Source organism: Lissotriton helveticus, chromosome 8 (genome assembly GCF_964261635.1).
Source record: "Lissotriton helveticus chromosome 8, aLisHel1.1, whole genome shotgun sequence".
Taxonomy (NCBI): domain Eukaryota; kingdom Metazoa; phylum Chordata; class Amphibia; order Caudata; family Salamandridae; genus Lissotriton; species Lissotriton helveticus.
Window position 1 is genome coordinate 1,555,804,026 of NC_136069.1, and position 23,355 is coordinate 1,555,827,380.

A 23,355-nucleotide genomic window follows, 5' to 3' on the forward strand; every position below is an offset into this window, starting at 1 on the left:
CTCTTACTATCTTGGGTGTGAGGTTTAACACCAGGACTACAGGACTGCCCAAGGGCTCTCTGAGGGCTCAATGACTCCCAACTCCAACATCTTTTTGGACCTCTGTCCTGATACAGTCCCTGACATGATCAGGTTGCCTGTAAATCATAATTTTAACAGGCAGACTGTCCCCAGTGTCCACCTCATGGGTACACCGGGTTGTCTGACTTGGAGTCAATGAAAACATATCTCTGTAGGCCTGCAGATCTTGTCTGCAGTCCCTCTGCTGCTGATTATTGAGGCTGCCTGCCAAGGCTACACCATCAACTGACCCATTATCAGGGTTCTGAGAGAGCAGGTCTCGGAGAGGGTCACTCTCTTCCACCTGTCCTTCATCAGTAGCCATGAGCAAGCCCATGTCAGCCCTGTCAACATATGGTTTTAGTCTGTTGACATGAAGCACCCTGTGGGGGCTCCTGGGAGTTCCAAGATCAACCAAATAGGTTACCTCTCCCTTTTGCTCAACAATAGTGTGGGGTCCAGACCATTTGTCTTGGAGAGCTTCCGGGGCCGCTGGCTCCAAAACCCACACTTTCTGCCCTGGCTGGTAAACAGTCAGCACAGCCTTTTGGTCATGCCAGGCTTTCTGTAATTCCTGGCTAGCGTCAAGGTTTTTGGATGCCTTTTTCATATACTCAGCCATCCTGGAGCGGAGACCAAGTACATAATCCACAATGCCTTGTTTGGGAAGTTTGAGAGGTAACTCCCATCCTTCCTTCACTAGACAAAGGGGTCCTCTTACAGGATGCCCAAACAAAAGTTCAAAAGGGCTGTCGCCAACCCCCTTTTGTGGGACCTCTCTATAAGCAAACAAAAGGCAGGGCAGTAGGATGTCCCATCTCTGCCTGAGCTTTTCAGGGAGACCCTTAATCATGCCCTTTAAGGTTTTGTTAAATCTCTCAACTAGACCATTGCATTGTGGATGATATGGTGTGGTGAAATTGTAGTTCACACCACACTCCTTCCACATTGCAGTCAGGTAACTAGACATGAAGTTTGCACCTCTGTCTGATACAACCTCCTTAGGGAAGCCCACTCTTGAGAAAACTCCCAACAGGGCCCTTGCCACAACAGGAGCTGTTGTGGTCCTAAGTGGGATAGCCTCTGGGTATCTGGTGGCATGATCCACTATCACCAGAATAAGCCCGTGCCCAGATGTGCCCATTGGTCCAACAATGTCAATCCCTACATGTTCAAAGGGAACCCCCACCACAGGTAGCGGTATTAGGGGGGCCTTTGTGGTGCCACCTGATTTGCCACTGGCTTGGCAGGTGACACAGGAGCGACAAAACTCCTTTGTGTCTTCTGACATTTGAGGCCAGTGAAAGGGAGGGACAAGCCTGTCCCAAGTCTTGTTCTGGCCAAGATGTCCTGCATGGGGAATATCATGGGCTAATGTCAGAAGGAAGCCCCCGAATGCCAAATGTATGACCAACCTCCTGGAAGCACCAGGCTTGGGGTCTCTAGCCTCTGAATACAGGAGCCCTTCACCGCAATACACTCTATGGGTTCCATTAGCATTCCCAGCAGCCTCAGCAGCAGCTTGCTGTCTGAGGGGTTCAAGAGAAGGGCAGTCCAACTGTGCCTGTCTCAGATCTGCCCTGGAAGGTCCCCCTATCCCAAGATACTCAACCTGATCAGGTTCAAGTTCTTCTAGGACAGTTCCTTCAGGGTCTCGCAATCAGCTTCCTGGGAAGGCTGATCCTCATTCTGAGGCAAGGGGGAAGGCACTGCCTTAACCCTACTGCTTCTCCTCGTGGTAGGCAACTGGTCCATTATTCCAGAATCCAGTGCCTGTTCAGTGTTGCAATTTGTGACCTGTGACCTGGTCACAGCAAGGACATGTGCTGATATACCTAACATTTCTGCATGAGTCCTATACTCCACTTCAGACCACACTAAAGATTCTAGGTCATTGCCAAGCAGACATTCTACAGGGAGGTCTGAGCTAACAACAACCCTTTTGAGGCCAGTTACCCCTCCCCAAGGAGAAATTCACAATTGCCATACTATGGGTGGTAGTGACATTGCTTGCATTGGTCACTAGGTAATTTTCACCTAGTATGATCTGCCCAGGATTCACAAAGCTGGGTGTCACCATTGTGACACTAGCACTTGTGTCCCTGTAGGCCTGACCCACTTTATCATTAATTAAAGGTGTCTGTCTGTACTTTCCCAAGTTACTGGGACTCGCAGCAGAGGACACAGGTATGTCCCCATCACAGATCAGGACAGCTTGAGTTGGTATTCTGACTAGGCCAGAATCCATCTCAGTTCCCAGGGTTAACCCTACTAGACCCTTCTGTTGGGAACCACCACTATTAGCTGGACTAGGGGGAACAGTTGCCTTAGGGGCAATGGTGGCTGGAGCTGCATCCTTTTTGGTGCAATCACTGGTCCAGTGAGTATTAACCTTACAAAAGTTGCACCATGGTTTCTTTGGACCTTCTTTCGTTTTGGGTTTTTGTGGACCCCCACCAGTAGAAGCTTTTTTGGGACCTTAGAAGACTTCTGGTATTTTGCTTTCTCCCCACCCCTTTTTGTCTTGCTTCTTCTGATCACCACCTTGGTTCTGGACCTTCTGCTTCACCCTGGTTCTGACCCATGTGTCTGCCTTCTTTCCCAATTCTTGGGGAGAGGTCAAATCAGAGTTAATCAGGTGTTGATGCAATAACTGGTTTGGACAATTATTAAGAATCTGTTCTCTCATTATAAGGTTATACAATCCTGTATAGTCACTTACTTTACTGCCCATTTACCAGCCTTCCAGAGCCTTGGTGGCACAATCTACAAAGTCAGTTCAGTCCTGAGTCTGTGTCTTCTGGGTATCTCTGAACAGCAACCTGTACTGCTCAGTGGTTAAGCCAAACCCATCTATCAGAGCACTCTTCAGGACAGTGTAGTTGCCAGCATCCTGTTCATTAACTGTCAGGAGCTTATCTATCTCTGCCTTTGTCTGCAAGGGAGAGCCATAAAATTGCTGCCCACTGCTCCTTGGGGACCTTTTGCACTTTGCAGGCCCTTTCCAAAGCAGTGATCCACTTGTGGATGTCATCCCCTGCGTGATAGGGGGGCACAATTATGTTCAGGTTTCTATGGTCATGAGACTTTTCCCTATCTCTAGGAATTATGCTGCCACCAGTGGGCTCTTGCCCACACACCTTTATCTCTCTTTCAAGAGCCAGGGTCTCTTTTGCAAGGGCAACTTCTTGCCTCTTGATTCTAAGCTTGGATTCCCTCATTCTAGCTTTATGCTCTCTTCTCTGAGGGGAAGTCATTCTCCCTTGAGCTGAGGCATGGGACCCTACTGATGAATCAGAATGTATAGATTCTCCTGAAGAGGATCTGTGTGTCCTGTTCTCACCATTAGGCCTACTTGGGGGTCTGGGTTCGGTAATCCCATCTCCAGCCCCATGTAGTCCTAGGTTAACCTGGTTCAGTTCCCTGACTTCCACCTGGTTATCATCCACATCATCATCAGTGCTCCCTTGATTTTCATCAGAAGGGTCTTTTGTTGAGGGATGGCCCCCCTCTCTACTACCTAGGTGATCTGGGTTGGATGCCTTTTCTGCATCATACTTCACTAAAATTTCTACCAGGTGGTTAAAGGTTGGACTCCGTCCTTGTCTTAGTCTTCTGACTGAACACAGACTTCTCAATTCATGAAAAGTAAATGTGTCATATTTAGAAGGTATCTTCGGAGGGTCTTCTGCTTGCAGAGGCACACTAGGCCCTGCTTCCAAGGACATTTTCTAGTGAGGTGTGGTGTGTGCACCTACCTACCCTAAATGTTTCCTACAAGAACCTCTCTAGGAGTTGTAGTCCGGGTGTGCTAAGCCCTTACCACCTACAACCACTAAGTTCAGTAGAACTTATGTATTATAAGAACTTGATTTATATGTACCTACAGGTACCTTAATGTGATCTTTCAAATGATATCTCAAGATTATATGGTAAAACAACAGCAAGGTCTTATCCCATTTGCTGCACACCAATGTGAGAAGTTAGCCTGGCATATGATGTCCACTAGTTCTAGTGGGCACCTTGCACCGGTCTAATCAATCCTTATTGATGGTGGTTGTAAAGTCAACCTTATAGAAAGCTATCCTAGTGGTAGCATGGACCAGCAGTCATAGGCTAAGACTTCAAAGAGCATGTGAAGCAAGCAGTTTTACCAATTATAATCCCTTGAATACCAAATGAAAGGACACCACACAAGGTATATATAAAATATATATGTATTTATTCTAAACACAACCCCTCTGCACTCTTTATGAGGTCAGAGGTAAAAGCACAATACAAGTTACTTAATCAGCATACGATAAGTTGCACAATATACAGTAATGCCCTAGGGGCCTCACAAACCATATACTAAAATAGTGGTATAAGAACCACGACAGAAATAGTAAGTAGGCCTAGGGAATCGCTCGAGCTACGCTAAACAACCAAAGGTTAGGACGTAGGAGACCCACGGGAGACGGGTTCAGTGTCTAAACACAGTCGCGAGTTACCATTGACTTATATTGGAAAACGTAAAAGTTACAAAGTTACTGTTTAAGGGCACTTCCGGATGGACTACGACAAAACCCCTTTAGACTAGGACACTTCGAGAGTCAAGACCCACGGGAGCACCGGAGTACTCGTGTTACCTCACCCAGGGAAGCCGGGTGCATAGGTGCCTTTTGGTGTCGGGTTTCGTCTATGTTTTCAATGGAGATCTGCAAAGAAGTGCTGCAGGCAACCAGAGGAAAAGTGTCCAGGTGGATCCAAGGGTGGATTGAAGATCTGAAGAACCTGAAAGCAGAGGGGACAGAGTCTGGGTCACTAGCCAGTGACCAGGAAGGAACCAGGAAGGAACCCGGAAGGAACCTGGTGATGTCGCGATGATCTCAGGTGAAGCTTGTCTCTGCAGCCACGAGGACCAGGAGGTGTTGACGAAGATCCAGGAGCTGCATTCGAGCTGTCCCACAAAGAATCTAGTTGACTGCGGTGTCGGTATCCGGATTGGACCCAACAAGTCTTGGCAAACGCAATCCACGCAGGAAGTGAAGATTGGCTTCGGTGCAGACCAGCAAGGTCTGGGGAGCTTCTCCTTTCCAGGGAAGCTGGAGCAAGCCTGGAGCAACCAGGAAAGCAGTTTAGTTCAAAAGGAAAGTCTTCAGGGGGCTCACTAGCCAATGGACTAGGAACTGGGAAGACGCGTCGAGCTGAAATGCAAGAGCAGGCCCCACGCGGCACTCGTGGAGTGTGGAGGGCGGAGCTTCGGTGAAAATGGTGCTCGGGTCCGGCGCTTCTCATACCCCAATACACAACTGCGAGTTACCTCAGGAGTCGATGCAATTAGCAAAATGCACGATGTCCAGGGTGTCCAGTCCCACGTCTCTCGTGTCCCCCACGGGTCTCAGCTTTACTGTGGATGTGGGTCGGAGTCAGAGAAGTTTGGAAGTCCGGCAGGAGTGTCGACAAAGCAGACCAGCAAGTTACTGATGGTGCCTGTTTCCACAGGGTGGTCACTCCTTGACCACAAGGGAGATGTCTTCCGTCTTCTAGTCAGAATAGAATGTCGAAGGTCCAAGAGTTCTGTATCAAATGTTCGTTCCAGGATAATCTAAAGTCCTGGGGACACAGCTCCTATACTTATACTAAGCTAAGGGGCTGGATTACCTGCTAGGTCCCTCCTATGGGTGGACCTGGGAAGGGGGTGGTTACACCCCTTTCCCTTTGTCCAGTTTCGTGCCAGAGCGGGGCTGGAGTGCCCCAGCAACTGGTTTGAACCGGGCTATGCATGGAGCACCTTGTGTGCCCCAGGCAGTGTCTGGAAAAGCATTTGTGAATGCAGCCCTCCCTGCCCCAATACACTACAGGCTGTCTGGGGAGGTGCTGGCACCTCCCTTGACATGAAACTTATTGTCCAGGCCTCCCCTGCCGGAGTTTCGTCCAGCAGCAGGAGGTCAGACTCGTGTCTGTGTCAGCAGCATCCATTTGGTGATGCTGAGGCTTTGTTTTACTTTAACCAGGGTTAGCAGTAACTACATGTCTTCTCCCTCTAGAAGGGTGGAATGCTATCCCCGCCATCAGAACTGGTGGGGGGAGGGGAGGTGGGGTAGTATTCTAAAGTGTTTGACACCTTACATAACATGTTTTGATAAAGCCAAACCAAAGTTAGCATTAACCGCGAGGATTATAATGCATTTAGGAGTATATTGTATGGCTATATCATAGAACAGCTATAAGGCGATGGTTCCGAAAGCTGCAGAGGGACTCAGCTCATGCTAGGGCACCCTCTCACATAAAACCAAGCACTCTGCCTTCAAGATTGTTAAGGCCTGCCATAGGCGTGACTTATAGGTGCATATGTGACTATATGTAAGGTAGATATAGATATACTATATCTAAGTAAGGGGTGATTACACCACCTTACCCAAGCTGGGTGAACAGCCTGTTGTGTCAGTTTGGAGGGCCAGCCAGAGGTGGCATAATACATGCTGCAGCCCCTGGTAGGCCTTGGATGCACCTATGCCCTGGGTACCTAGGGTACACTATACAGGGGCTCACAAGGGTGACCCAGTAACCAATCTGGTATGTACCTAAAGTACATGGTATCAATTTAGAGGGAGAACCGCTGGGCTGTGGGTCTGATTAGCAGGCCCACAGCCACACTAAAGTGGAAAAACCAGAGTATCACAGCAAAAAGTGGGGGTGACCATAGGAAGCAGACCCTACTCTCCTACAATCATAAATAGGGTCTTATTGTCAGCAATTCACAAAGACCTATATCGTTCAACGGCCTATAACTTTCTACCCATCACTGAAACTTAATTTGAGCCTTTGATACAGGCAGCAAACACTGCCTTCAACAAAACTTCCAAAACCAGCAGCATTAATGTTCAATTCCTCAAACTTAAAATAGAGCTCTACAACACAATTACACCCCAGGTCAGGTGTAGACAACAAGATTTGCGGAAAAACAAGATGAGGACAAATGAATGTCCAACTCGGATAACTGCTCAATCCTGTGCCCTTTAACCTATGCACCATGATGTCCATGATATCATCCAAATAGCCTCCTATTGCACAGAACACATTGAAGAAGATTGAACACCAATGCTTTTCTGTACTTATTATTGTATTCTGTCGGCTCTTGCCCTATAGCTCTGAAAGTTTATCTCAGAATCAACATTTTTAATGGCTTGAAAACAAGCTGAAACCAGTAATGTTAAATATGATGTTCTCTGTATCACAGAGGAAAGAAAGAACCAATGTTAACAATAGAAAGAAGGTAAGAAGAACAGCACTGGAAATAGTAAATGCATAGAAAATTCTAAACCTCAGACTGAAATGATTGAAAAATAATATCTTGAAACAAGACACTGAATAAAACCTAGACAGGTGGAGACAGAATTGTTATGTTATGTTATGTTATGTTAATTGGCTCTTCTATAGCGCAACGGCTACTCACAATGGAGTGTCCCGGCGCTTTGGCGAAGAGGACCTTTAATGGAAAGGAAACATAACTGAAAATCAAAGACAACACGATTCCTAAATAAAAAGCCATGTTTTTAATGCCTTTCTAAAAGACAACAGACTAGGGGCCTGTCTAAGAGCAATTGGAAGTTCATTCCAAGCACGTGGGGCCAGGTAATGAAACGAACGCCCCCCTTGTCTGGCTCGTTTGATGGATGGAACGCGCATTGTAGACAAGGAGGCGGAGCGAAGAGCTCTGCTCGGTTGGTACAAAGCAAGGCGCTTTCTAATATACCTAGGGCCCAAATCATGGAGGGCCTTATAGGTAAGCGTCAGGCTTTTAAACAGCACCCTTTTGGCTATAGGAAGCCAATGCAATTCCTTCAGCAGATTGGAAGCACTAGCTCGTCTAGGTAGACCATAAATGGCCCGAGCAGCTGAGTTTTGCACGACCTGAAGTCTTCTTACAAGATACTTAGGAAGACCTAAATAAAGGACATTAACATAGTCCAGGCGCGACCCTACCAATGCCTGGACAATAACCCTTCGATGATTCACAGAAACCAAAGGGAGGAATTTCCTAAGCATCCGTAGGATACCAAAGCACTTCCCTGCAAGACAGGCTATTTGAGGTCCAAAAGTCAACTCGTTGTCAACAATAATACCAAGGTTTTTAGCCTTGGTACTGGCATTGGCAGGGGGAAAAAGATCCTGAGGCCACCAGTTCTTCCAGTTTGGTTCGGAGACACACCCGAAAAAGAGCAGCTCCGATTTATCGGAGTTGCATTTCAGGCCATGCCTCCTGAACCAATCAAAGACTGCCTCTAAGCAGCCTCTGATGCGGGTCCCATCAAACACCTCGTTCTTATTCTGAGTGAACAAGAGCTGGGTGTCATCAGCATAAGACACGATCTGGGCGCCAAACAACTCCGCAACCTCTGCAAGGGGGGCCATAAAGATGTTAAAAAGCAGGGGGCTAAGAATAGACCCCTGAGGGACCCCCACTTCCAGGGCTGACATAGCTGCGGAGTGAGGTGGCGCCCAGATCGTTTGTCGACGGTTGGCTAGAAATGATTTAAGCCATTTCCACACCGTCCCCCTTAGACCACAATCCCAGAGTCGAATTAGGAGAGTGTCATGGGGAACGGTGTCGAACGCCGCCGACAAGTCTAACATAACCAACATGGCCTTTCCTCCTGAGTCTAAAACCTCCCTAATGGCAGTGGTGACTTCCAGTAATGTGGTCTCGGTGCTATAATTCGCACGAAACCCAGATTGAGTACTGTGCAATAAGTTGTTAATCTCGATAAAATCGGAGATGGATCGATGCACATGTCTTTCCGCCACCTTTGCCAAAGCAGGGAGTAGGGAAATAGGCCTATAGTTGGCATGTATGATGGGATCCAAAGTTGGTTTTTTTATTAAAGGAATAATACAGGCGCTCTTCCAGGCCTGTGGCACAATGCCGGCGGACAATGAGGAATTTAGAATGGAATTAATGGGACTATTTAGCACAGAGGCTATTTTGTTAAGACACGAGACCGGGCAAGGATCAAGGGGAGAGCCCGATTTCAAGCTTGTCAAATGATCCAGTGAAGCAGTAAGGCTTAGCTGCGGAAATTCCCAAAGAGTGGGAATAGCAAGAGAGATAGCATCAGGATCCACAGCCCGAGGCTGAATGGAATGAGTGGCAAGGTCGGCTTGAATAGTGGTTATTTTCTCAACAAAATAACGTGCAAGTTCATTCAGCCAAGATTCTGAATGACACTGCACATACGTGGCTAAGGATGGGGAAGTGAAGTCTCTAACAATTTTAAAAATTTCCTTACAGGAATTATCCGATTCATCTATCCGCCGTTCAAGAAAGGATTTTTTTTCACTCCAGATCATCCTATGATAGGATTTGGTCAGATCTTTAAATTTTTCTCTCTCACGAGGGTTATAGTCTTTCCTCCAAGTTCTTTCGGCTCTCTTGCAATTTTGACGTAATTCTCTAAGCTTAGATGAGAACCAAGGAGCAGAAGAACGTTTCATTCCAGGTTTGACAACTTTCTCAGGCACGAGATCCGCCAGTATGGCCGTGAGCCACTCCGTATAACGGGGTAGGTCAACTTCCACCTCACCGGACAAAGTGCAGGGTGAACGAGCCAAGACCTGGAGTAACGTGTCACTAGATAGCAGATGAAAAGGCTTAAACAAACGTTTGGCAGAACTAACGGGGTTCAATCTGGCAGAAGAGACACTTGAAAGACTAAAAGTGATTAAGGAATGGTCTGACCATAATACGGGTTGGGGGGCGAGTACATTAATCGAAACAGTGGAAAATACTTGGTCCAAAGTATGACCCTTATTGTGAGTAGGATCATGAATGAAAGGAGTAAGTCCTAATGTAGCCGTAACCTCCAGAAGTTTCATCGTGTCGGGGTTTACAGCCTCATCCATATGTATATTCAAATCACCCAAAAATAAACAATGTTTAGATTTGAGACATGGGACTGAAAGAGCAACCTGTAGCTCGTCCAGAAAAGAACCTAATGGACCAGGGGCACGATATACCAAAATGCCAGTACAAGCATAATGAGGAGACAAATGGAGAGTGAAACCCAGCGCCTCGGTGTTCTGGATGTTATCTACCGTAAAAGTGGTGCAGTGCAGCTTATTGTTGACAATAATTGCTACACCGCCCCCACGCCCAGATGTTCTATCTCTCCTAAAGATGGAATAATTAGGTGGGATGGCGTTGGCTAAGTCTGGGGCCGAGGTATCACTCAACCATGTCTCCGTGAGAAAAATTGTGCATAATCACTACAAAATGTCATGTAAGTAATGAAAAATTTCCTAGCTAACGTAAAGTTTCAATACGATTAAGGACTCGAAGGTGAGGATTATGCCTTCTTTCTTCACTTTTTTACATAGCAGCGAAGGGTATAACAGAAGACTACATTTCCCATGAACACAAGGGAAAGAGTAGTCAAACAAAAAATGCATGGTAACAACCAATCATCTAACAGGAGCCCAATGTCCAATCAGGGGCCAGCCAGCCCAACATAGTCCATAAACAGTGTCCTCTCTTCCTCTTTCGGAGCGCGTAGGCAGCATCCCTCAGCTCTTCAGGAATCCTGTTTTTGTGTATCCGAGCCTGAGGACAAGAAGAACATATTACAGGAGGAACCACTGCAATAGTTCACGATAGAAAAAAACACACAACTCAATAATAAGGCCTCACAAGGTCATCTGAATGATCAAACTATTACTTGCTGTAGTACGGGGAGGGGTCTCCTCCAGGTGCCAAGGGCGGGATAATCCACGCCTCCGAGTCCTTAATAGAATTGAAACTTTCTGTTACATTAGCTAGGAAATGTTTCATTCCATGTCAGGACTGGAGGCGAGGCTTATGCTTGTTTAAATCTTGCCCACAACCAAATGAGACATATTCAGAATCAGTTTGAAGGAAAACCGTTTAAAAGTGGAGTCTGATGACCAATCCACCGCGTTGAGTATATCCTCTAAACGCGCTCCTAGGCTGAAAGCCTTCGAAGCCATAGCTCCCCTTGTGGAATGCGCCCCAAACTGGTTAAGGCTTATGCCAGCTTCCTGCATTACCCTGCGAACCCATCTGGCAATGGTGGGTGAGGAAACTGCTTTAAAGGGTTTCCGAAGGGTAATGAGGAGTTGCCTCTACCCTGGAGGGCGAAACTCTTTTGTCATCTCTTCATACGCCTTAAGGCAGCAAACCACACAAAGCTTTGGGGAATCTGGAAACTTTGGGTAGGAAATCAACCTGGAATGGCACTTAGTGCGTCTGAATAATGTGAATGTCACACCATCCGGGGTAAAACCCCTGCTAGAAATGTCCAAAGCCCGTACGTCAGACACACGTCTACAAGAAATCAGACATAGCAACATGGCCAATTTTGCTGGCATTTCCATCTGCCCCACGCGGACCTGTACCTCTTGATAGTACTGTCCGCCCACGCTTTAGAGATAAACGTCTCAGCTTCTCGCGAAAGGCCAGGGGCTTCCCATCTACCCCAGAAATCCGCCACTTCATGAGCCACAGTGAGCCCGTGGACACTAGAGGATGAGGAGTCCCATCCGGACTCATGAGGCGGGTCGGAAACTGGGGGAGTAGGATTGGAAAATCCCAAGAAAGTTCCAGAAGAACTGGAAACCATGCTGGAGACTTCCACAGCGGGGTGATTATGACCAGATCCGCCGCCTGCCTGCGAACTTGCACCGTTGCCCTTGTAATCATCGTGAAGGGAGGGAACGCGTAGCCCAGCTCCCCATTCCAATTTTGGAGAAAAGCCTCCATGGCTGCTGCCAGAGGGTCTGGTCACCAGCTGAAGAACTGCGGAATCTGGTGGTCCAGCCTGGATGCAAAGAGGTCCACCGAGAAGGGGCCCCAAAGGTCGTTCAGCCTCTCGAATACTGACTGGTCCAAGCGCCAGAGGCTGGAATCCCGGAAGTGACGCGATTGGATGTCTGCTTCTGAATTGTCCTGGCCCGGGAGATACTCCGCTGTGACGGAGACCTGATTGTCGAGGCAGTACTGCCAAAAACTTGCCACCAGATCAGAGAGGGGTATCCGTATTCTCACAAAGTCACCTTATCCGCCGAGGCGAGATCAGAAATTCAATGGTGGTGTTAGAAATGGGGTAGCGTGGTGCAGAGCGGGCGGGCCAAACTCCAGAGAAAATGTGCAATGCATCCACGCAGTACACACAGGCACACCACAAAAAGAGACCACACCAGATTAGGTGAAAAGAATAACTTCTGTATTGTATCAAACATACACAGGTAATCACAATTATCGCTATACTGCGCCAACTGGCAAAAGGGCAATATTTACAAGGGGATTATTTACATGGCAGGGCCAATCGTGCCGCCGCCAGAACCATTGCAAAGGGCAAAGGGAAAAAAGGTAAGTCCATCAGCCGTAGTCCTAGGGGAAACATGTTCAGCAGAACTGTACAACATTAGCACCACAGTATGGTTGTGAGGCCTAACTTGTGGGCATAAACATAGTAGGCATTAACACGGAATGCAAGACCAGCAGCAGTCAGCCTTAGGGGATAAACATTAGTACGAACAAAGTGCATTAGGCCTAAGATGAATACACCCCTGCCTGACATTAATACTAGGCATTAAAATCCCTATGCACCACTGTAATTTCAGCAGTGGGCAACATCATGAGCGTTTTGCTATGCATCTAACTCCGAGCATCAAATCAGGACATCAAATCAGGTATTATCATGCGTAAGCTGGAAAACATTATGCGTAACATTAGCAACCTCTGCAGCCGGAAAACACTATGCCTAAAACCTTCACTAGCATGAACACATTTAACATGGGGGCATTCTGCGTCAGCCTAATTCACATTAGTAGGGGGGCATAAACCATTAGCGGAAACATGATCGCAGACAGCTTGCATCAGCACCTACAGATGAGTTGCTGGCGCCCTGTGCAGTCACAAAGGGTCTCTAGACTCCTGAATGCCCCAACCTGTGGCAACTGCCCCCCTGTCCTGCGGGGCAGCTGTGTTCAGAAAGCAGGCCTGGGAGCCCCTGTCCTGGGACTCTTAAGATCAAGGGGCCCACTAAGTTCCGGCCAGTTTGGGGGTCCCCTCCGGAGACCTGAGGCTTAAAGAAATATGCCTCACGTTGCAGCAACCCACAACTGCGGCGTCGCTGTGTAGCCCCCGGGGCACTGTGGCCCTGTCCGTGGTGGGTGCGGAACGTTGCAGCTGCCTACTGCGAAGCGGGGCAGCTGGGAAAGCCAGCACGACCACTCTGGTCCCTTGGGTGGAACCACGGGGGCGGGCACCGCTGCTGTGCTTCGTTGCCCCTTCCACTACCAGCTCCTCAAAAAGGCCCCTTCCAGGGCCTCGGGGACCTCTGACCGTCCCCCAACTCCGCCCCACTCACAGCAGTCCGGGGCCTCTCGCTCCGGCTCCTCCTGACGGGCGGTGACTCCTCTTGGCAGTGGGGCATGGGGGCACTGGCCACGTCGGCAGCACCCGGGGTTCTCCCCAGGTCAGGGAGCACCGCCAGCAGCAGCCCTCCTCCTCAGCCGCTTGGGTTTCAGGGGCTCTCCTTCCCTCCTTGGAGCCCCGACCGTCCCCGTACCTCTCCCGGCTTCACCCAGGCCCCCTCCTGGGACCCGGGGCCTCTGCACTCTCTACCATGGGGGAGACATCCTAAACTAGGGGGGTGAAAAGCGAAAATTTTTGGGAAAATGGACTAAGTCCAACACGACTGCCCCCAGCCAAAATCCAGGGTAGACCGATCAATGCCTTGATGGGCTTCCTGGCTTGGGGCGAGAAAACGTGGACGCAGGCCCGCAACTGCAGGAGCACCCGCAGGTTCTCCTCCACTCTGGAACCCAATGGTTCCCTCGCTCAACCCTCCCTTGACCAACCAATTCACCCCACTGGTGTTCGCTAGCTGGTTGTGGCCAGGACTGGCCCCTAGGCCATCCATATGTCTCTGGCCCTTGCTCTCTCACAGAGTGGGGGCTTTAGCCCCAGGCCCGCAGTACACGTTTACCACTCTCCTCCTCTTCCTTGCAGCTCCAAACTGCCACTGGTCCTCCTACCTGGGGTCCGCATCCTCAGGCTGACCAGCAATCAGGGGAGAGGCTCTCCTCCCCCTACCTCTCCTTCTGGGGTTCCGCCCTCTCCTCCTATGCGGGGCACCCTCAGACCACCAATCTCTCACTCGTCCAGGGCCGTGGCCCTCCAACTGCTCCCCCAACCTAGGGTCTAAACCCTCAGGTTGAACCGGTGCCAGGGGCGAGTCCTCCTTCCCCCTGCACCCCCTCCCAGAGTTCCGCACCCTCCCAACTGGAGTAGTACCCCTGGAAGACAATTCTGGGGGGACACTGCTTACAGACGTCCCACCCACCAGGTCAGGTAGTACCTGTCCCTGGCCTCCCAACCCAGGATCTACGCCCTGTGGCTGAGCCAGTGCCAGAGGCGAGACCTTCCTCCCTCTGCACCCCCTTCCAGAGTTCCTCACCCTCCCACATGGAGAAGTACCCCTGTAAGTCCCACCAGTAGGGAACTTGAATACAAGTGCCCCTCCCTCCAGGTCAGGCAACCCATGAACCTGGCACCCCAGCCCAGGATCTAAACCCTGCGACTGAGCAGACCCCCGAACCATTGGAGCTCCGTTGACAGATACCCCGGGTTCTCCTGAAACTAGGGGCGTTCCTTACATGGATGGCCTATCAGGACAGGTTAGGCTCCCAACCTGGGGTTCCCTTATGGAACTTTCCAGGCCCTGAGACTGCGGTTGGGGCACCTCGGGACACCTCCCCGTCTCACTCCTTCCTGTAGATAGGATGTGAGGCCCACAACCCTCTCCCTTCCCTGGGACCTAGCTGGGCTATTCTGCATCCCTCCCGCCTCGCTGGGTCAGAAGAGCCCTGCACCATTCCCTTCAGGATCACTCCACAATGCCCTCCCAGACTCTCTGGCACTCACCCAAAGGTCTGCCTCCCGTGCAAGTTCCCTGGGGTCGGAAAACCTACACTGCAACAGGTGGTGACGCAACCTGGGAAAACAACTTCTTAACAGGTGCTCCTTGAGGACTACCTGGAACAACCCTTCCCAATCAATCACCGCGCCACCCTCCATCCATTCCTCCAGAGCAGTTCAACACACGTCCACATACTCCCCCCAGGACTGGTGGGCCAGTTTCCTGCCGTCCCTAAATTCCAACCTGCCCCCCTTCCCCTATGAATTAGGCACCATCTTCCTGGCTTTGGGAGAAGGACTTCCCACACTGGAATCACTCTCGCTGCCACCACTGGATCCCACCCTAACTGGTGAATCAAGACTACAGAAACCACTCTCAGGGGACAACCTACCCACCTGAGCTAGTCTCTCCCTGGCAAAGGCCCTTCCTGGCTCAGCCATCCTCTCCTGCGCTAGGACCTTCTCTGTCTCTAGCCTCTTCTCTTCCACCCTCAGCTGAGCTAATTCCCTGGCCTGCTCCAACCTGAGCTTCTCCAGCGCCAGTTGATGTCCCCTTTCTTCCCTCCTATCTACCCACTCTTCTGGGGACAGGGAAAGGGATGGGGCAGTGCCCCCGGGACTAGACCCAGCACGAGGCTCCCTATCTATGGGGTCCTCACTACCTACTGGTGTCCACGCCCTGTCATCTTGCACCTCCTGGTCAGGATCCTTAGGGCCACCCTCCTGGCATAAGGGGAGGGCCCTCTCTTGCTCATACTCATAATGCTCCCAGTCCCACTCATCCTCTTGCCATTTAATCAGGAATCCCTGAAGGCCTGGCTTGGTGTCTGACCCACATACTGTTATACCTCTCTCCTTACAGAATCCCCTCAGCTCCGCCACACTGTACTTAAACAGACGGTCAAAATCAAAGGCGGATTCGATTCTGGCAAGACACCAAGACGTAGTGCAAGACAAGGGACCTAGGTGCAAAAGCTGCTTACAGGAGGGCACAATACAAAATGACACTTTCAGGGCGCAACAAAATCAGGAACAATAATCCCCAAAACCTGTGATTATTTCCAACGCTCAATTTGCAGTGCAACCCATTGTCGCTGTGGTACTGCGCAAACACAAGTACTATCCCACCGTTTGCCAACAATGTTACAAATGGGGTAGCGTGGTGCAGAGCGGGCGGGCCAAACTCCAGAGGAAATGTGCAAAGCATCCACGCAGTACACACAGGCGACACACAAGGCACACCACAAAAAGAGACCACACCAGATTAGGTGAAAAGAATAACTTCTGTATTGTATCAAACATACACAGGTAATCACAATTATCGCTATACTGCGCCAACTGGCACCAAGGCAATATTTACAAGGGGATTATTTACATGGCAGGGCCAATCGGGCCGCCGCCAGAACCATCGCAAAGGACTACGGCTGATGGACTTACCTTTTTTCCCTTTGTCCTTTGCGATGGGTCTGGCGGCAGCCCGATTGGCTGCCGCCAGATCGAACGCATCTCCATCCACACCAGCTTCCCAGGAGCGTTTAGGCGGGGGAGGACCCAGAGGATCAGGAGGAGCAATAGCTGGGGCTTTGGGGGTGGAACAAAGTTGTTGAGTGAGCTGGGCAAATGCCTGCTGAATCTGGTTGGAGAGCCTATCCTCTAACGGAGAGATGACTTAATATAAAAGGTGCACTAGTAGTGCAAAGTAGAATTTCCCTACTGGGCCCTGCAGAAAAGGTCTTAATTATGGCTGGGTCTCAGTCTGTAGCTCTGTGCGTGGAAGGAACCGCAGTAGACCGGGTTCGAGCCCGAGGGACTAATGCTGGCAAATGAATTTATAAGAAAACACCCTTGCAACAGGGAAAGCTGGTCTGGGTAAGTCCTTTGCACGAAGTGCCAACCTCGATACCAGACCTCGGAGAGGTGTTCAAATAAACATACAGGCTCTTCCCCTATAACTACTGGGCTTGGGGATGGAGCGTGAGGCAAATAATAAGCAGCGCGACTTATGTACAAACCACTGCTGCCTACAACTGTTACCGCCGTTCACCCTCAGACCAGCGACTCCCGTTCAATGAGCGTGCCGCGTTAGAAACTCTAAGAGAGATCAAATGTTGAGCTGCGTCTGGACAGCCTCCTGCGCCCTCTGACGGTGCGAGGACCTGTGAGCAGAACCAGCACGGAGCTGCATAGTGATGGAAACCCGTACCCGCGGCTCTGTCCCCGCAACGCAGCCCACACGCAGGGAGATGCTCTGAAGTAAACTCGGTGAACCGTGTGGGGTGAAAAACACAAGGTAAATCTAACGATTAGCGCCGCACGATATAAAACAAAGCAAGTTGCTAGGTCCACAGCAGGAAACAGTCTGAAAACAGTGCTAAAGACCACATAATAGGCTACCGCTTAATCGCACAAGCAGCGCGTGTGCCACAGAAACCATCATAAAAATTACTGAAACGCTCTAACACAACACCCAAGTACTAAACGGATAAGAGAACTAAAGAGTACTTTTCTTGCTGCGTAGCAACAAAGAAAGAGGAAGAGAGGACACTGTTGATGGACTATGCTGGGATGGCTGGCCCCTGATTGGACATTGGTCTCCTGTTAGATGATTGGTTGTTACCATGCATTTTTTGTTTGACTACTCTTTCATGGGAAATGTAGTCTTCTGTTATACCCTTCGCTGCTATGTAATAAAGTGAAGAAAGAAGGCATAATCCTCGCCTCCAGTCCTGACATAGAATCACACCTCATTTGTCTTCTTTTACTGTTTCATACATATTGAATGTATCATTAAATATATTGCATGGCATAACAATTGTGTGAATGAGCTGAAAATGGACAGTGAATCCAAAGTTATTGTGAACAGGGGAACCCAAAATACGTTTGGTCCTGCCCCCCCCCCCCCCCCCCCCCAATCGTTACAATGTTGAATTAAAGAGGAATAACGTTTTCACTCTCTACAGAGTCTTCTGGTCTCCCTTGAAGCTGGTTAAGCTTAGAAAGACCGACAATGCCAGAGATGTGGAGCCAAGGTTGCAGACAGTGCAGACATGTTTACCAGCTGCCCTGCTTTGAATGGATTCTGGCTAAATATGGGTAAGATTATATCAGATATTTAGGAGTAAATGTGTGGAGGTAAGGTCCACCATGATTTTATTTAGAATTTTATGAAAAAATAAAGGGGGAGATAAAATAGCACTGAACCAAACAAAATGTATATTTTTCCTGTTCCCCCTGGCAAGAAGGGAACTATGTAGACAGGGGTGTCAGCCAGAACCTCTAACCTGGCATGAGTGGTGAAGATTTGTTAGATACTTTCACAAGTTGGACAAGGAAACTGAGGGAGGCAGCAGGAATGTACGATTTTGGGATCCAGTTGAATGTTGGATGAGGGCTGAAGATGAGTCGAGTGATTATACCTCTCAAGTCAGTATCAGCTGGGGAGGTGCCACCAAGGAGCCATAACTTGAATTACTGACTTTGTCTGACACAAGGGCAGAATACAAGGGACCGTATTATCTACGAAATGTGCTCTTTTGAGGTGATATGAGGACAAAATAAAAGAGAAGTATGTGCCATTGCGGTACAGGTACAGAACATTGAGAGTCTTAAGAGACCTTGTGCATATCTGCCTGCAGTATTAGACCCTGTAGCCAGAGCACTTCCTAAATGTCTGAGGGCAGCAGCAGCAGTATCAATAGACCAAAGTGAGAGTTTGCTTTTGGGAAATACATTGAATGTATATGTTCCTCATTCTGTTGATACATTGCTGAATAAAACACATATACATCATTTGCTAATGCCAGATTGACTAGATATGAACTGATTCTATTGCTGGCCAATAATAATACTTTGTATTGTTGTACTTCTTTGAACCTAGCCACATTGATGCATTTGCCTGTGGAGGATTAAATTACAGATTTGCATGATTGTATATTGGTGACAGAACATCAAACTCAATTCAAAAATGATATGTCAGACAAAGCTTTAATTGAAAGGGATGCAGATTTATGGTAGGTGGGTCATGTTTTAAACTACCAACAGGAGGAACTAGAGCAGCTTATGATATAACTACATTGCAAACAGTAGAAAAGAGGAGAAAGGAGGAGACAAATGTCACAAGTGTCAGCCAAAGCAGCGGAAATAATAGCCCTCACCAGAGTGTGTGAATTAAGTTAAGATTTGACAGTGAACATCTACATTGACAGCCAATTAGCCTTTGGGGTTGCGCATGATTTTGGTGAACTTGGGGAAGAAAGAGGACTTCCGACCTCTGGAAGTGCTAAAATAAAACCTGGTACCTTAATTGTGCTCGTCCTCAATGCATTGGCTTTGCCCAAGGCTTTAGCAATTATTAAATGTGCTGCCCATCAGAAAGTGAGTACGAGTAACAATTTTGCTGATCAAAATACTAAAACTACTGGCTTGGATGAGACAAGTACTATATATATGGCTCAACCAGAGCAAAATTGACAAGCAGAATGCGATATAACCATGGATCCCCATTTGTTTAAACAGAATGCAACTGATAAAATAAAAGCTTGAATGGCAAAAGGAGGGTACAGAGGTTGATGGGATTTGGGTAGGAACTAATGGAATGATTAGGTTGCCTGTTGCTTTGGTGTATAATGTGGCCCTTACAATTCATGGTCCTGCACATTTGGGCTGTGATGCCATGTGTAGATATTTTTCACAATATTGGTATAATAAGAATTTATGAAAGAATGGGGAGGTCATCCGTAAGGACTGTATCAGACGTGGACTGTTGACAGCGGTAAGGGAACATCCACAGAATCCAGACACTCTCTAGCTCCCGAGCTGGCTGTTGAACATTTACAAAGGGACTTTGCATAGTCCCCCCAATGCAAAATTTAGTATGCACTGGTGGTGGTCTACATGATCTCTGGCTGGATTGAGGCCTATGCTACAAAGACGAAGAATGCACAGACAGTGGCAGCTTGCTGATGGAACTGACCCCAAAATTCTGAGTCCCACACAGGATTTCATCAGATAACATTCCTCCAGTGCTTAATTTGTGCTGGCGATTTCCGGGTCAGCACCAGCACTTTTTTGACAGGATCGGTGCTATACATTTTGTTTCACGCAGCAACGGTGCTGAACTAAATTTTGGGAAAATGCATGCACAAGCCTAGGCAGCTCAGCTGTACTTTCCCCACGTCATCTGTGCTGCTCTCACGCATACCCATTCAACAATGCATGTATCCCTAGATGGCACACCATAGTGACTGGAATTCAAACTTTCACAAAAAATAAAACTGCAAACAGGCTTGTCAAGAACTACCTTTATATCTACAGTTAACGCGCCTTCCACCTCCATCGGGCCTTTAAGGGAATAAGAAATAGAAACAAGGCTAGTTACATATCACGTAGGCCTTTCAGCAGCTCCCTATTGGTTAATAAACGCCTAGGGGACTGACGGGAGAATGTTTGTATTTGCTCTTTTTGTACGTCATTGGATGCAGACGGAGACAAGTTATACACATGGAACATGCGTCACCTCTAAAGCCCCAAGCTTGTCGATTTTAAGTGGAAACCATATTTGCACCGAGTCAGCATTGAAACCCTGCACCTATCTGTCAGTACTTTTAGGGCTACTGCAGGAGATGTACCAATATTACTCAAGAGTCGTCAGTAAGTCTGGGCAACTGGAGTTAAATTCCCTGGGCTGTGCAGTAGACAAAGTGCATGATTAAAATTAAAAACGCTTCATTGTGAAAAAAATAGAGAGCATTCTGTCGGCTCCAAATAATAAGCCTTTTGCGGTAGAGTGTGCTGGAACCTGTTTAAGGGAAGGCAGGAAGAATTCTTTCAGCATTCTCCAGATTATCTGCACACCAAAGGATGCAAGAGCTGGATATTTTACTAAGGGAAAAGCATACCACAAGATAGTCTGAATGGCAAACCATGGGTCATATGTGTAGGCATGTCATGTCATGTCAAAAGCAATGTTTATTTAGACCTTAGTCTTTAAACTGCAATACCCACGGTAAAAATATTTAAACGAAAGATAAATACACAGTCAGTAACACACAATAAAAAACAACAAATTCATCAAAACATTCTTGTTCCAGGATAAGCTTTTTGAAGTCCAATACAACCTAAGGTTCACTAAGTAGTTACAAAAACATACTTACACATTAAAATTCTACCCGTATGGCACCAAGGAGGAATATTGAATTCATATTAATTTAAAATGTATAAATAATCATCATAAAAACACTAAAATTCAAAATAAATCTAAAACTTTTAAAGTATTTTGCTAAGGGCTTTTTCCAGACTTCATATAAATTCCAATGGCGATAGAAATCTCTAAATTAGGCATTTTTGTGAGTAAGTCAATCACCTGCGCACGAGACCTTATTTCATATTTTAAAAAAGAGGCCTCAAGTGCAATTTACACTGAGATATAAGCGCCATACAATCTACCAAAATATGCAGCATATCACCCTTAATGCCTAGCGAACATTTACAATTCCCATCCGAGTGGAGCCTAATGACCTTCTCCCTCGGATTCGACAGCCAAGGATTAATACCTATCCTAACTCTTAAAACTTCAGATCTAAGCCACTTATTCGGGAGGGTATCCAAATAAGGGTAGCAAGGTTCATTTTGCCAGGCTGTCAACATAAATTGAACAGATGATTTCCCGCTCAAATAGCCTTGATCAATTATTCTGGACAGCTCAAGGCCTTGAGCCCTGAGCTCCTTCTTGGAAAATTCAGCCTGAAGTGACTGTTGGCAGAATCTCACCTTTAAGTTCTCTGCAACCGTAATCAATTTCCTTCTTATCTCCTTTGCCCAATTTAAATCACTTGATTCGATCTCCTTCCTACACCAGAGGGAGACCTTCTGCACCCCCCCCCCGCTTGCCCCCCCTGGGTCCTGTCGACTCCACAACCTTAATAAATTTATTTGGGCCCGTACACTCCATGAAGTCGTACCAAGTCGAATCTTATCGCCTGGACCATTGCTAAGCTGGGTAGCGAAAGTAGGAATATTAGGCATTTACCCTCCTCAACGTCCCAATTAACTTTGCCCCCAAGCCAAAGTACTTCTGAACCATACAGGATTGGAGGAGGGATCATTGCATTAAACGCCTGAAGCACAGGTCTATGTGACATGTCACCAAACTCACTATTAAATCTTTTCAGCCCACACACTGCAATGAGAGCTTTTGCTTTTTGGGCTGTCAAGTGTACTTGCCACTTTAAGGAGCTTTCGAACCAGACTCCAAGGTATCTATATTCTTTTACTACCTCCAATTTTAAGGGGCCTAGATACCAACTAAAACCTAAGTCTCTTTCTCCAAAACACAAGATTTTAGTTTTATCTACGTTTACAGGTAGGGACCTTAACACACAATATTCTTGGAATACATTCAATTTCCTTTGAAGGCCCATCGCTGTCTGATCAAAAATCACCAAATCATCTGCGTAAAGCAGACATGATAATTTTAATCCATTCATTTTAGGGCTGGCGCTTCTATCAATCTCTAAGGTCTTTGGAAGGTCAGCAGGAAAAATGGCAAACAAGAGCGGCGCCAGCACACAGCCTTGTCTAAGACCATTTCCAATTTGTATTTTGGGAGTTAAGGACCCTTCCTTATCCGTAATAATCTGAGCCCAGTTCTCAGTATGTAGCTCTTTTATTAAAGCAAGGAGCACTTCTGGGATTTTATTCTTTCTAAGGATTTCCCACAGGCATTTCCGATCCACTAGGTCGAATGCCGCACGGAAGTCAACAAAGCAGCAATACAGCTTCCCATTTTTCTCAACTGACTTTCGTGCGACTGCCCACAAGGCTAGGCAATGATAATTTGTCGAATGGCCGTCTTTGAACCCCCCTTGCTCTATTGGCACGATTGCACAGTCCTCAACCCATTCTTTTAATTTTCCTAATATTATCTTCGTAAACACTTTTTCTCCGATATCTAGAAGATTAATCAATCTGTAATTTTTAGGGTCATACATAACACCCTTCTTATGGACCGGGCGAATTACTGCCCCCCTCCAATTACTCGGTATTTTTCCCAGCTCTAAAATCCGTAAAAACATATGAGATAAAAATGTTGCCCACCATTGAGGCTGTGTTTTCAATATTATTGCCGGGAGGTTATCGGGGCCGGCCGCCCTAGTCAGGTTTAGACTTCCTATTGTTTTACTAACATTTGTTACTGAAAAGTCTGCTTTTAGGTCCCCTACCAAATCTATCCGGTTCACAGGCTCGTCTATAACCATGGCACCACTGGGACTATATACATCCCTTAAATACTCAGCCCATACAGCTTCTCCCACTACACAATTCATTGCCCCCATCGTATGCCCAGCCGCTCCTTTTATTAATTGCCAGAACTG

General features: G+C 47.7%; 1 long non-coding RNA gene across 1 annotated transcript in view; it reads left to right on the top strand.

Moving 5' to 3' along the window:
• The first annotated feature begins 17,091 nt into the window (after nucleotides 1-17,091).
• Nucleotides 17,092-23,355, top strand: part of LOC144772048 (uncharacterized) — a 127,323-nt gene continuing 121,059 nt past the window's right edge. Inside the window, exons 1-2 of the long non-coding RNA XR_013599617.1 lie at nucleotides 17,092-17,273; nucleotides 17,944-18,076. This is a non-coding gene — a long non-coding RNA (uncharacterized LOC144772048). The remainder of the gene's footprint in view (nucleotides 17,274-17,943; nucleotides 18,077-23,355) is intronic.